This window comes from Cynoglossus semilaevis, chromosome 2, assembly GCF_000523025.1.
Source record: "Cynoglossus semilaevis isolate Cse_v1.0 chromosome 2, Cse_v1.0, whole genome shotgun sequence".
Lineage (NCBI taxonomy): Eukaryota > Metazoa > Chordata > Actinopteri > Pleuronectiformes > Cynoglossidae > Cynoglossus > Cynoglossus semilaevis.
Window position 1 is genome coordinate 3541253 of NC_024308.1, and position 14993 is coordinate 3556245.

Consider the following 14993-nt stretch of genomic DNA (forward strand, 5'->3'; position numbering starts at 1 on the left):
AGAAAAAATGCTGTTTCACTGTAGTCAGAATGACAGCCGAGGCTGGTTCTTAATAAAAATGAGCCATGGCTGGAGGAGCACATGTGGAGTAGGCCAGTGAAACAGAGGAGCTGTGTGCAAACAATAGGGGAGATCTTAGAAACAGGGATGCAATATTTAATACATGATACTTTGGAGTTTTTGCCCTCGACCTGACTCATGAACCAACCTTCTATCTGGACTTCCAAACTTCCAATCATCTCATTCCTATCTTTCACATTTTTGTTTTCCTTCCTCTCTGTCAACAGTTCTTTCTTCCTTTTAGTTTCCTCTTGCATTCACCCATGAGACAGTTGTGTTTTTTTTGGGGGTTTTTTTTCTAAGCACACCAGTTGCTTCTGGTCTGTTTACGGGCAAGATCTCAGGAAGTCAGCATCAGATAAGCAGACTCTTAGGATACACAAGACAAGCAGATACATTTCCAGTAAGACAGCTTCACATAAAAGATTCAGCCTGAGCAGCGTTAGCCAGGAGGGCTGAGAGCTGAGGGGCTCGTGGGACTGGATGTTCATGAAGGTGTGTTTACGTTTCTGATTTTATTTCATCTTTGGAAACATCCCTAATCAACCTACTTTGCAAAAACAATGAGAAACAAATTCTTACTAATAGGCCCGGCCCTCGTGTCTTACTGAATTAGCCCGACTTTTCCCCAGGATTACCTAACTGTCCCACTGTGCATTCGCTCATGACAGCAGCTTTTGGCCAAATTCTCAATTGGCTGTGGGCACAAAGTCTCCGCCCCTCACCTCATCTTTTGTGCTACGTTGCAATAATACAATAGAATGTCACTCTAATGGATACCAGATGCTTCCTCTCACAGTGCAGCTCTCATCCTCTAAGGCTGCAGAGTAAAGGAGAGGCTGGGTGGAAACTGTCTCACGAAAAAAAAGGTTTACATATGGACAGGGCACAGTAAATGTAGTAGTTATGAAATATGTAACAGGTTGAATTTTGGGGTCGCACATTGGAGGAAGTGGTTAGAGCTTCATTGTATTTTTTTTTACCTTACTCTTGATTGTGTCTGCTTTTGGTCCTATCCTGAGTCTCTCTAAGAGACAGGCCATTGGTTTGTTGGTTGGATCACTGGTCTTTCTGTACAAAAGTTCCACGTTCTCCCCCTCGTGTGCGAGGGTTTTCTCAGGGAACTCCAGTTTCCCCCTACAGTCCAAACACATGCAGTTTGGGGATTAGGTTAATTGGACACTCTAATTTGACCTGGTTATGAGTGTGACTGTGAATGGTTGTTTGTCTCTACATGTGGCCCTGTGAGGGACCAGTGAACCGTCCAAGGGGGACCCAACCCTAGCACAACAACTGCAGGAATTGGTTCCATCCTCTGCGCATCCCTAAAGAGGATTAGGCAGTAAAATAAAAAATAATTTTACTGACAAATCAAACATTGAAATTTTCCAAAATGTATGAGTTATAAGAACATTTATTCGTTAGCATTTTTGGATACTGATTGTTTCAGACAATGTTGGATATTCACACGTCGTGCTAGCCAATATGAAGCAAGGTTCCGTGTGGTGAATTCTGGGAATTCAAAACATCAGCGACGGAGAAACATCTGCGAGTCCTTGAAGGAATTTCTCTTTAACGGGCGCTGCGCTGAACTATAACTGTGGCCCACTAAAAACAATACACCACACGTCTCCTCCTGCGGCAGCTGAAAACTGACGCTTTTAACAGGGGACTAATGCCAGACTGAAACAACATTATATATTTTATATGGTTTCCCATTTTTTCTGACACATTCCATGAAATAAACTCACTCTATGATTCTAAATTAACCTCGTGAAATAGTTTAATAAAATCGACACCCCTGTGTCTTTTCCCAATTTAATATTGTGATCCAAGATGAAACATGATAAAATGTTATCCCACAGTGACGACCGGTTTGTCAGTTATTGCACAGTGAAGTGGTGAAGGGCTGAAGTGTAATCCTTCTCCAGAGAACAACATTGTCGTCATGATTTTGTTAGCTACAGCCAAGTTCCTCAAGGATGTTCAGTATTGTCTTACACTTTTTTTTTCTATTCATTTCCATAGTGTCCTTGTTTTAAAAACTTGCAGTCCCTAGCCTCTCGATAAAATCAAATTACATTTAGAAAAACACATTACTTCTTCTTTTTACATTATCAGGGCTGCCATATTAACTTGAGCTGTGGGACTAATATTTTTAAAACCAGTACATGACCAGAGGAAAAGGACACAAAGTCACAAATGTCAGCGTTATAGCACCTGTATCGCTGGTGCAGAAAGTTAAGAAAGTGGTCAAATGTCAGCGTTATAGCACCTGTATCTGATGTGAAAGAAGGGATTTCGCTGATCTAACAATTTTTAATGATACATTTTCCCTGTTTAATTATTGTATCGTGAACAATAATCATTTAGTGGAGTCTAATTCAGTGCAATTTCTTTTAAACATAACATTTTGTGTGAGGTAGGTCATTACGTTCTGCTCTCAGAGCTAGGTTACTAAAGTTTGCATATTACCGGAAAGACGTTGCCTACCGGGACGCTGAGTGACCGAGTCGACCTTTTCACTAATGTATGCAATTAGGACAATCGATTAATGCATAAAAACCTCGAGGACGGCCTGTGAATTAAAATGATGTCCAAAGTCTGATATATCTGACAAATGCTGACCAGAGATAACATTTTTCACAAAGTGCGTACTTTTTCATTTCTAATAATAAGGTAGCACGCCTGTTCTGTTATTTAAGCAGATCCCTAATATTAAGCTGTCATCAGCGTATACACCTATTTCCTGGACCATGCACTATCCTTCAGTTTTTAATTCAAGTAATTGAATGCCTTCATGCACAACGCTGCCTGATTTGACTTTAATTCGCTGCAGAAGTAATTAAAGAAAAATCTGAATTTTTCTGGTGTAAAAAAATGTTTCAACATTATTGCCATTTAGTAAGATATGGTCTATGCGATAATAAGCATTAATAATATTAATGTTAAAGGTCAAACTAAATTGATATTGATACAGAAGTCCACTTCTGGCCCACAGGCCTCTATTGCAAGCTACTGCTTCATAGTTCTAGAAAAGAACTGTTATGTCCAAATGTACTTTTTTTTCCGTTCATACCACACCCACTAGTTATTAGGTTTTGCTGTAAAGGATACTTAGGTCCGGTCTTTTTTCGCCTGAGTCGGCCACAGTTCTCCTGAGAGTCAATCAAAATGTAGGTTTAAACCAGACAGGAAGAAGTTATCTAGCAGAGTGTGCTCTTTACTTCTCTGAAGTTTATTTCTTTTTCTACTCTTGTGGAATTATAAAGGCTCCCAGCTAAATAAATAGAAGTTAATTAATGTGCACCTTCCCATTCAAAGGAGGGAGAAATGGTCTGCCGCACTTGATTTGTGAGCTGTTCAGTTTTAGGCAATGAGGAGGAAAGCTATGCATTCTAAGGGATGACTCTATGAAAAAGTAATGTGCATGATTAATCTTTAAAAAAAATAGTTAGAAGCGCTCCCTTGACCTTATGAGTCAGATCCCATTATTAGATGTTGGTCGACACTGATTTGCATTTACCCTCTCTGTACCGTGAAACCTACTGATGTCAGGGTTTTAGTGTATGTTTAATTTGATACTACAGTGTCTTCAACCACAACACAAAGACGACTTTCTGGATTTTTTCTTCTAGTGTCTGAAAATTGATACATTTCAGATAAACAATAATAAAATCTGGTCATTTTATAATTTTATTTTTAAAGTTTTTTTTTTTTTTCTTCTGGTCATTTTATAATTGTTTTTTTTTTTTCATGCTTTTCAGACATAACGGTACCTGACTGTTCTGCCTGCCATCCAGACGTGTCTTCTTTGTGTATACTACGTGTGCCATGTAGTAAAGAGAAGATTCAGACTCCAACCAAAGGCTGGTGAGTAATTCATAACTGCTGTATCGTTGGAGGGTCTTTAAACTGCCTAGGTATCAGTACAGCATCAGCTGCATCATGCTCCACATCAGTAGAAATAATATTGAATACAAATATGTAAAGATAACATCTAAGACCACTGAAGGCTTAAATACATCCCATCTTTCTCTGTTGGAAGCCGTGTTCCAAACATTGACACTGGAGGGAAAAGAAAAATTCGAGAGCAGGGGGGCTTCAGGGGCTTCAACCCATGGACAGTGTTTATCTACTCACTGCAGGCACAGTGTGTCTATCTTTGCTAAGCTGTCGCTAAGTGTGTGTCTTTGCGGTGCTGTCTGTGTGTGGTTCCTATATCCTGAGGTTTCTGAGGTGAGATCGTAAGACTGATAAATGACTACTGTGATTCCAATAACACCCAGCAGGACGAGCAGATGGACGCCTGTTAACCATTTCTGTAATACTAGGATTGATACAAAATCTTATTACAACTATTAGGCTTTCCTCATGTCTCAGTGGGCGTGTTTGTTTTCTAATAAGTTTATTGTGTTGTCATTGGTCACAGGTCCCCTGGTCAGGTGCTATGATTACAACCTTTACTCCGTTTATCCAGATAAATAAATTCCATAATGTTCTGATAAATAAAGACCATGAAAGAATCACGGGACAATAATATTTTTAAAATGTTTTGTTAAATTCTGAGAACTTATTCCAGTAATTACTAGATTTGTTTTTGTGGCTTTTCTTACATGTAGAGTTTTCCACCACTTTATGACATGGTTGTGCTGCAGTTATAAATGTTCTCAGGCCTTTCCTTGGTTCTAGTTCAGACATTGTTCACCTAGTGGAGAACGTGCTAACGTTTTTGTACGCAAAGCAAATAGATGTGTGGTATTTGTCAAGGCTTGGCCTGTCCACAAAGATTTTGGGATAAATCTACCTTTGTGGTGTTTAGGAGCAGCCAGGGAGGAAAATGGGACCTAAAGTGGTACGGTGTGGAAAAACGTGGTTCAACACATGGAAACCTCTAGTATGTTCCTGTGAACGTCCTGGGAGAATGTGTTGTGGAAAAGGTGAGTGGGCCGAGTCTCACTTCAACTAATCTGTGCTTCAGTGAAGACCACAGACAGACAGTTTGAATGTCCTGAACATAAGTGGGCTTTAGGCTGGGTGGGCTGGATGGACCGGAGCCCATACTTTGTTGGAGGCATCTCATCCCAGGGATTACATGGATCCCCCTAGTCCCTTTAGGAGTTTGATTGAGGACCAAACCAAATACAAGCTTTAATGTTAGTTATATGTTAAAGATTGTGGGCTTCCTGCTTTGAGAGCCCCGTTGATAATAAACCTGATGAAATCATAATAAGGAAATCTTCAAGGAAGCTGGAGGAAACTTTATAATCTATCTTCTGAGTCTGTCCTGGTCCAAGAATGTCCTTTGTGGTACTTCAAAGTAGATTAACAGTACAGAGTGTGGTATAATCAGAATGCAGGTTTGCGTCGTAGAAACCACTGTGGCCATATTCAGTTATTACAGGCACCACCACAGACGGACGATAATCAATTCACTGTAAAACTATAACATGGTGGAAAATGTGGTCTGCACAGTTGCCTTACAGCAAATAGATCACAAGTTTGTTGGTTGAATCCCTGGAGTTTTGTGTGGAGTTACTTACTTGTTCTCCTCATGTTTGTGTGGGTTTCTTCAGGTACTCTGGTTTCTAACAGTACCAGATTTCAAATACCTGGAGGACAAGTTAACTGGACGCTGGTATAAGCTGATCATAGGTGCCAAGCATGAGTGTGAATGGTTTTTTTGTTGGTCTCTGGTAAACTGTTCAATGTGTAGACCACCCTTTGGCCTTGACTGCTGCGATTGGCCCCTGAGGCGACCGTGGAAAGGAATAAACATTAGAAAATTACAATAAAATATCAACTTCATTTCACATATTAGTTCAAACTTGAAGCATTCAGTCCTTCTCAGAAATTATTTTTACTGTTACCTAATTATTTCTATATTAATATTTCCCCTGGTCTCTGTTGCTTCAGCTACAACTCTCCTTCTGCCTCCAGTCTTTGTTTTTCTCCTCATTTGTGGTCATCAAACGTTGTGAGCTAATCTCCATTCTCTTTCATGCCGCCACAGTATTCATCTTTCCCACTTTCTGTGAATCTGCAGATTTTCTTTAAACTAAAGAAGTTTAGAAAGGTAGGAGTCGTACTGGGAGAGAGCCTTTGAAATGTACGCTCCGGATGAGTCTTCAGTGCGAAAGCTTTCATGAATAACCACGTAGATCCATGAATTTATGAAACTCTGGGAACCTTAGGAGACCCGTCCATGGCATGTCCTGGAAATCACCTCTTAGCCTTGAGTCTGGTACTTGACTATGATTGTGAAATCAGCGATGAAGCATTTATGAATCACATCTCAACCAATTTAACGTCTTGTTTTTGATTTATAGTTTGTATTTGGCAACCAGCACTGATGACTCAGAGTTTAACTCTGCTCTGTCAGGACTGAGATCCTGGATGGATTAGGTGTAGATTTTGTCAGAGATGCTGAGGTTCTGTTTTTGACCCTGGATTCAAGCTGCACTTCCTGGACTACTTTAAATACTGTACTGAGGTAAAGAAAGTGCTTTATGATTTGTTCCTTCAGAGTATTTTATCAGATATATTTTTAGTAAGTACACAAAAATATAATATTTGCTTCTTTAAGTAAACGTATTTGATTTTCTCACCATCCAGAGTTTTGGTGGTCGGTTCAGTTGACCTTTAATTTAGACTAGAAGTGGAGCTGTGTCACTCAGTGTATCATATCTGATAAAATATTCCTCTGCTCAAAGACGTTTGTCACTGACATGTACACCAGGTGATGGGAGCATTACTGCTGTAGAGGTCAGAACAGTTGTTATAGCAGGTGTTGTTGCTAACAAACAGACAGACAGATTTTCCAATGAGGGCAGGATAGAGAAGTGTACTGTGTATTTTTTTTTATAAGAATATATTTAGGGTAAAGTGTTGTTTTCATATTTTGTGACTTGAGGGTTTGCAGCAGACTTCCAAATAAAGTGTCGCTTTTATTATTTTCATACTGTTTCCCCTTGCTGTTGCCACTCAGGTCTTTTTAGTTTATTCTTGCATGCCTATTGATGAAGTATTTGGTCAGTTCTATTGACCAACGTTACAGATATTTTACAAAAAGCTTGAAATCTCCACAAAGGACCTGTATTGTATTCTTTGCTTGTGTTAGATAATGTCTATGTCTATTATTTTTAGGGTTTTAGATTGGACAATCATGGCAAAGTATTTAAATTAATAAAAAATAAAAAAAACAGGCCAACCATTGTTTTGTTGCAGAAATGAACAAAGCTGACCTCACTGAGTTTTATCCAGTTTTATGAACCGACCTCATTCAATTCCCAACTCACATTTTGGTCAAAATGCGACACTTAAAAATGCTTTATTGACTAGTTTTAGGACCTTCTTGCTGTAGGTCCAGTGGTATGAGTCAGTAAATAACGTTATGTTTCTGTTTTGTCCATTAATGTGATTCCATTTTTCTGTGCTGTATGTATAAATCAAATTCAACTTGTGTGTCATTCTGTCATTACTTGCTTCACTCTATACTCCAGAGCACATTGGACACACTCTTGTTTCCTGACACTGCTCAACTCTCCCATGTTTGTAAAATATCAATTCGCAGTAGTGCACTTACTCATTTTTCCCTCTATTTTCTCACTACAGGGAGGCCCTTTGGCATTCTCTGTAATAATTTCCTTCAGTGAAAATAGCAATGTTGTGTGGCGTGTTAAATGGCCAACAGTCTAGGGTCACACCACAGGCATCTTAGTGCTTTCACACTTGGACCTCGGTGCATGGGTAAAAAAAATGAGCGAACAAAAGTGGCTCCACAGCCTGATGAACTAGAAGGAGTGAAGAGAGATGAGGTCATCGCTGTGTGATTTCCAAATAAATTGGAGGAAAACTGCAAAGGGAGTCAATGATCCGGCAGGTCGCAGTTAACCACCCACAAGTGTGTCTTACAAAAGCCAATATGTGCTGTGACGGTCAGTTAACTTCACTGATGAAGAGATGTTAAAGTGAGAGACAAACAACACATCTGAGAAGAAAACTGAGTTTCATCAAACAGCAAACATTTCCCGGAGATATAAATAAAATAAAACTTCCATGAGCACATGGGATATTTATTAAGTATGTTTTAGGTGATTGATATTGGACAATCATATACATTTGCTAGCTCTTAACAAAAACATAACAAAATATTGCTAATACTTTTTTGTCAAGAAATTAAGTAGATATACATTTGCTAGCTCTTAATAACAAAATATCGCTAATACTTTTTTGTCAAGAAACTAAGTAACTTGTCAGATCCTATCAGTCTAATATAACTTCAGGAAAAGAAATTTGTGTGAGGAACACAAAGTAAGAGCCCTCAATGGAAATATACTGGAAATTTGGTTGCTTTTCTGACATGAATACAGATTTATAAGTCTCTCTTGTATATTTCAGTTGTATCACTTTATTTTTAATAATAGTCAATTAATTAAAAAACACCAGTTTCGCCGTTTCTGTTCGGTCGTCGTGGTGTTGTTGTTCCTTTTATGGGCACACATGTGAAATATGGGCAACACTGTCCCCCATAGTTTCCATTGGCATTGACCCATACAATGGGTTGGGGTGCGCATCTTGAAGCTGTTGAAACTGTACCAAATTACTCATGTTAAGAACGCAGCAAGTGGAACTTCCAGTTGGAATCAATGCATGAACAACTAAAAAATGAATAAGTTCCAATACAACTGCAGGTTTTAATGGTCTTAACTTGCCAAACAAAATGTAGATGTCCCTTAAATGAAAGTATCCTTTGGAATTACAGTAAAGTATCACTGTGTAAAGCCGCACTGGCCTACACCTGATCAGCAGAGGGAAAATACACGTGTTTTCATGACAGGAGAGACTGTTATTTGTGGAGCCTCATGTGGGTCTGACTCCAATACAAACCCCTACCATATGGGAGCAGTTACTTCCAACCCCGAGCATTGATTACTACTGTTGTAGCGTCCATACAAATGCTGACCTCACTTCTGGAATCCCAGCCTGCTAAGTTGGAGACTCATTTAGAAACATTCACAATCAATTTCAGATGAAAACTCAGTGCCATCAATGTTTCAAAACAGGTTCATCGTAAAAATAAAGTCTATCCTGTTTCCCATCAAAATGACCCGTGGATGTTAGATAGAACCAGACCAGTCGGTGCTTTTTGGGGAATTTTATCTTCCTTCTTTTTTATGACACTACCTGCTGTTACTGGCTCAAGGAAGGAGCTCAGAAGGACATGAAGAAGAAGAAAAAAGACTCCTCAGGAATGGTGAGGACCGGCCGCTGAATTAAAACCAGCCAAGGTGAAACCAGATCTGAGTCTGTGAGGCATATTATGGTAGATAGAATAAAAGCTTTGGCTCACCCCATCTCCAGTTTTTTCTCCTTTACTTCCCCGCCAACCCTGAATATGAAACAGGAGATGAATCAGTAGTTTGTAAAACAGAATAACAAACCTTCAAACCCTTGCAGTCCTTTTGGGTAAGACTAAGATGGAGAAAGAAAAACACACAGAAGGCAAAGAACAGGAGAGTGATTTGGCAAATTAAAAGCCAACAATTATTAACGATCATCAGCATTGACTGGACTGATGTGTAGGTGGTGGTGATTGTGGGGGGCAGGGGGGGGAGCTGTCTGAAGGGCTGCTTTAAAGAAAACAGTACCAAAGGATTCCCCTGTGTGACTCCCTTTCCTGTGACCAATCACAGTTCAGGTGCTTTACCCCTGGAAGCCCACATTATTAAATTTAAGGCCAGGATTTATACCCACCGTACCAAAGCATTGGCTTTTGTCAGATTTGAAATCATTTATCCCATCCAAGGGTCAGCCAGTCCGGAGTTTGATTGATAGAGCCCATACAGGAGGGGGAGTATACAGTTACAAACTGCTGCCTGGTCGGGCCAGAGCTCCTGCATCTTTAATTCCACACTGAACAACCTTACAGAGTCCAGGCATAGCAACGGTGTAGTGCAGGTAAACAAGTCCCCTGACAGCAGTGAGAGACAGCAGAGGGGAATGGAAGCTTCCTATATATACACTGCAGTTAGAGAGCAGATTATAGACAAATAGTTATACACTCATATTGAGCTGTGTAAACAGAAGGGCTGTGGTCTGGTTATTCATCTGAGCTCCAGTACTTTATAAGAGACCCACACTGCCCTCTCTCTCACGTACAGTGTAAAAATAAAAACAAAAAAATGCAGAAAACAGTTGAACTGCTGTTCCGCCTTAACAGGAATAAAGATAAAAACATCAAAATGTATTCCTGTTTATTGGACTATTCTCAAATGTAATGTTTAATGCATGAAAACAAGGTTCATAAGACATGTATTTGCCATCGTGGTTCTGAATAGAGCAACCAAAGCACACCCCCCACCCCCCCATTTAAGCCTACAACTAGATGTCAATAAGGATTTAATTTTACTTTTATTATTTTCATCGTTGCTAGTATTGGAAGTCATTGTACTGCTGGCAGGCGGAGGACGAGTCTCTCTCCTGACATCATTAAGTTGGTCGTGGGAAAATTTGAAATTAGTATTTTTAAGATGGTTGTTACACTGTATGTAGTTTACAAAATGATGTATGGGAACCCAGTTTTTTTTTTTTTTTACTGAAAGATGAAAGTAAAATTTGTTTTGGTTTGGTTTTTTTTCACATATATTGACTTAAATATTTGCTGGGAAGCCATGCCTCTCCTTTCCGCAGACTTTAGAGGATAAAACATTTTGTATTTATAAATCCTTGTACTCATCATTTTGCACAGCAATGTTCCATGACATCCAACTTCTTACTGAGGCAGAAAGACCAGGGTCATATCATAAGACCGTCCGATGTCCGTGTTGCATTATGTTCTGTTTCATCCATGGATCACAGATTTACAGCACTCCATTTAAATCACTGGCTGGTGAGGAATTCTTCCCCTTTTCATTGCACCAGTGTGACTTTTCCTGGCTGGTGGAGGTTTAAATCCAAACAAGTTGAAGCAGATGTATTATGTTCTGAGATTATATGGTTCTGTGCAGCCTAATCTGAATCAAAACATGGACTTGAAACTGAAGAACATGACCTCCGTGGCAGGATGCTAACTTATTAGCTGATGTTTTTATTTTCTGAGTTCCTGTTGGGATGCAGCGAGGTCTGTGGAAAATCATCAAAAGGTCCACGGCAACACGTGCATGTGAGGGTGGAGGTTTTTCAACCTCACCCTCGGGTCCTGCTGCTCCATTTCAGATTTGTGAACCCTTGACTGCCCTTTATTTTCATAAATAAAGGATCCGAGATCCTCAAGGAAAGGTGCAGGCACAATTAGATGATTGAAATGGGAGTTGTTTGAATTTGAAACACATGATCTCGAGGAATTTAACTTAATGCTGTGAAGAAACACTAAAGGATCATGTTGAGCCATGTTGACTAGCTGCTAAGTGTGCGTTGAATTACACCGGGCCCCCCCTTTATGCACTCAGTGGCCTCTGCACCTGGTTCCAAAGCTGTGACATCACCAGGGGAAACGGGACTGTTTGGATTCTCACCATAGCATCAGAGGAGTCAATCAATCTTCATCCTCCATGAAAATCTACTATCACAACAGCGCCTAATCAAGGGATTAAAAGAGACGTCCAATTTGTCCAAATTTGCGGTGAAAAGGGAAACGCAGACAGGGCAGTAGGGGAAGGAAACAGTTGATAATATATGTGGAAAAGTTCCATCTAAAATATGGAGAAATATTTTGAGGTTTGCCACAGCGTCCAGATGGATTTACAGGATTTCACTCGGCAAAAATATTCAAAGTGCCGGTGGCCATGTTAGCAAGCGCTCGCTGCACTGGTGGTTGGGTTTTAGGAAAAGGTCTGGGGTTGAACAAAAATATCTAACTTTTGTGAAATCAGTCACACCAATTGGATAGATTTATAATCTCAGCTTGCCTGAAAAACAAAAGTTTAAAATTACAACTACCACATACTGGGGAAATGAGTAACACAGCGTGTTCGGTGCAGGGGTTCATTCCTCAAGGTGCCCACCTGATCCTGTTTCCTTTGAACACGCTGACAAAGCTTTTATTACAGGATATACAGTACAGACATATATATTTAAAATAACGATAACGATAACAACTTATAAATCATGTTTATGTACAGATTATGAACATTAGGGCAGTAAAAGTGCCATATTTTAAGAGTTAATGTTGGGATTGATCATATGTGGCTGCTGCGGTGATGGAGTCTCCACCTGCACTGTATCAGCCGTAAGGAGAAACAGCTGTGCTGACGGCATGGGGCCGACGTGACACGTAATATGTAGTGATTCGAGTCATCTTCATAACACACACAAGCTGATATAATGACCAGGGTAAAGGTCAAATAGCCGAGTGTTTAGTCTGACATGTGGGTGTTTTAACTAAATGAAACTGAAACACAGCAATAACAGGAACGTTTAAAACTGGAGTGAAAAATAATGTCCAGGGGCCATACCTGGCTTATATTTTTGGGTCCTAACACGTATTTAGCATCGTCACAATAAAATTGGGCTTTGTTTTCAAGGTGTTAATTTCATTTTGTAAATACAAATTTAAAAATATGTCATAGTTCCAATTCTTTGGACACCCTCCAGCACAGTTTGTTTACCAGCTGCTAACAGAGATCTGGAATGATTTGGGTGACATCAGCACAAAAGAAAGTTTGATGAACAATAATAGAAGACAAAGACTGCAGTCTTGGCCTGTTGGGATAGAACACTGCAGGTTTTCCTATCACAGCAGAGCAGACAGAGGACAGTCCAAGTATCAATATAATTATAAAATGTATAAATGTGTGTCTTTATGCATCATTTTTATGCAGTGACAGATTTTTTTTAATACATTTTCAAGTAACTACCGGTATAATCCCTCAGTTTTGCATTGTTGAAAATTCTCCTGAGCAAATGGGAGGAAGGATTATAAGATTAAAAAATTGTCACTTTTATTTATTTATTTATTTTATTTTTTTGTCATCATCAAACAAGATGAACTGGCCAAATCTCATCGAAAACTAAACCTTTACACATTGACAGGGAGATTCTATTACATTTATTTTGACTTTTGTTGTGCAGGTTTGTGGGACATATTCTGAAAAGAATTATTCCTTCCTCACAATTCTCATGCACTGTGTTTGATCACTTCCAGAGAATCTGTAAATATTTCAAAGGCTCAGGAACACATCTGGCCGACACTTGTCATTCTAATACCAACTCAGTGTACATCTACGTGTCCAGATTTTTTTTTTTTTCAAGAACCATACTTCCGTCACTGTCTTGTCATATTAGGTTGTAAAAGCAGCAGGTCCATGTAGTGCAACATGTAAACACGCTGGCACTGATGTGCTGACAGGAGTTAGTTTACGCCTTGCTGGTTATCTGAAATTTTTTCTAGGTGGCAGCAGGCGTGATAGAGCCGGTTAAAACATGCACAAGTGTGAATATTTGTTACATCCAAATGTGCCAGTTGGAGGATTGTATGATCCTATTCTTTAATATGTACCTAACTCCGACTCTATGCCAAATCATTGACATTAGTGAACAGAGCCCATGAAAAAAAACTGGTCTATTTCCTCCTCACAATTGTTTGTTAGTAAAAAGAACCTAAATCCAAGTTCTCATGTCAGTCATAGTGCAGGAATTTCTCAATCACACAACACTCCGTGAGCACTTTTGGTTACATCTGAATTCATTTAATCTCTGAAGGGAGTTTGTTCCAGAGCATATGTTTGGATCTGAGGGCTGTTTGAAGGCAGATGTAGTTCCTGGCTGCATCCTTTCAACAAACTGCCTCCTAGTAATTGGCCATTACTCCAGAACTGAGAGACGTGCTGTCCAGAGGGCAACTACACTTGTCTGGAAACAATCATGGAGTTAGCAGCCTGGCAGACGGCCTTGTCACTGGAATAAGCCTCTCCTGCTGCGCCTTTTTTTTCTTCAAGCCTGACAAAGGAAAATGGCTGCTAAGCAAAATGTAATTATTTGGACTCATGACATTCAGTGTCCACCTGAAAAACAGTGGTAGTCTCTCATTAGAGTGTTTTATGAATGGACTTATTTATAACATACATGACAGTTTATGGGAATTTCCTCACACAAATTCACAGAAACAATTTACTGAGAAGATGAAACGCTTCTCAAAAAAAAAAAAAATACAATGCAATCAATCAAAACCTGTATCTTGGAAATCTAATAGAACCTTTGTTTGAAGATCAGGGCCGCATGATAATTCTTTTACACACCAATACCAAAACAGTTAACTATTTACGTCCAAAGGCAAATGGCTAGGAACAGATTCTTGGGAAATTTAAAAAAAATTAAGAATATAGTTTGTTCCATTTGGTCAGTGATTGACTGCTACACATTTTGATCAATGGTTAACAAACCAAGAGTATATTTTTTTATGAATCCATGAAAAAGGATATTGCTACATATTTCAAGGCAAATAAGTACATTTTTATTCCTTTTTTTTAGAAACTAAGATTTTTTTCAAATTCACATTTTGGCAGAAGACTTTATATAAAAATATTTCTAAAAAATTTTCTAACTCCCTAATTTTAGCAGAAACATGTAGAAAAAGATAACATTTTTAAAAATATATTTTTGTCAAATTTTAAAAAATCAAAAAAATGTTTTCTAAACATTTTTAAAAAATAACTTTCTAGACATTTTGCATGGACGTCACTTGGACATCACTTGGACGTCACTGGATGTCACTTTGACGTCGCTTGGACGCAAAAAAATTTTCTCAAGATTTCTGAATTTTTTTTAAGATTTTCTTAAAATTTTTCCAAAAAAAATTGTTTTCTAACAATTTTTTTTAGAAATTGTAAAAAATTTTTTTTTTTCTAAAAAAAATTTTTTTTTCTAAAAAAAAAAATCTTGAAAAACAAGGGATGTTTGTTTTAGGAAACATTTTTTAAAAAATATATTTTTTG

At 38.8% G+C, this 14993-nt stretch overlaps 1 long non-coding RNA gene across 1 annotated transcript in view; it reads left to right on the plus strand.

Moving 5' to 3' along the window:
• Positions 1–5284, plus strand: part of LOC107990052 (uncharacterized) — a 78633-nt gene extending 73349 nt beyond the window's left edge. The window contains exons 3-4 of the long non-coding RNA XR_001761595.2: positions 3828–3933; positions 4883–5284. This is a non-coding gene — a long non-coding RNA (uncharacterized LOC107990052). The remainder of the gene's footprint in view (positions 1–3827; positions 3934–4882) is intronic.
• The last annotated feature ends 9709 nt before the right edge of the window (positions 5285–14993 follow it).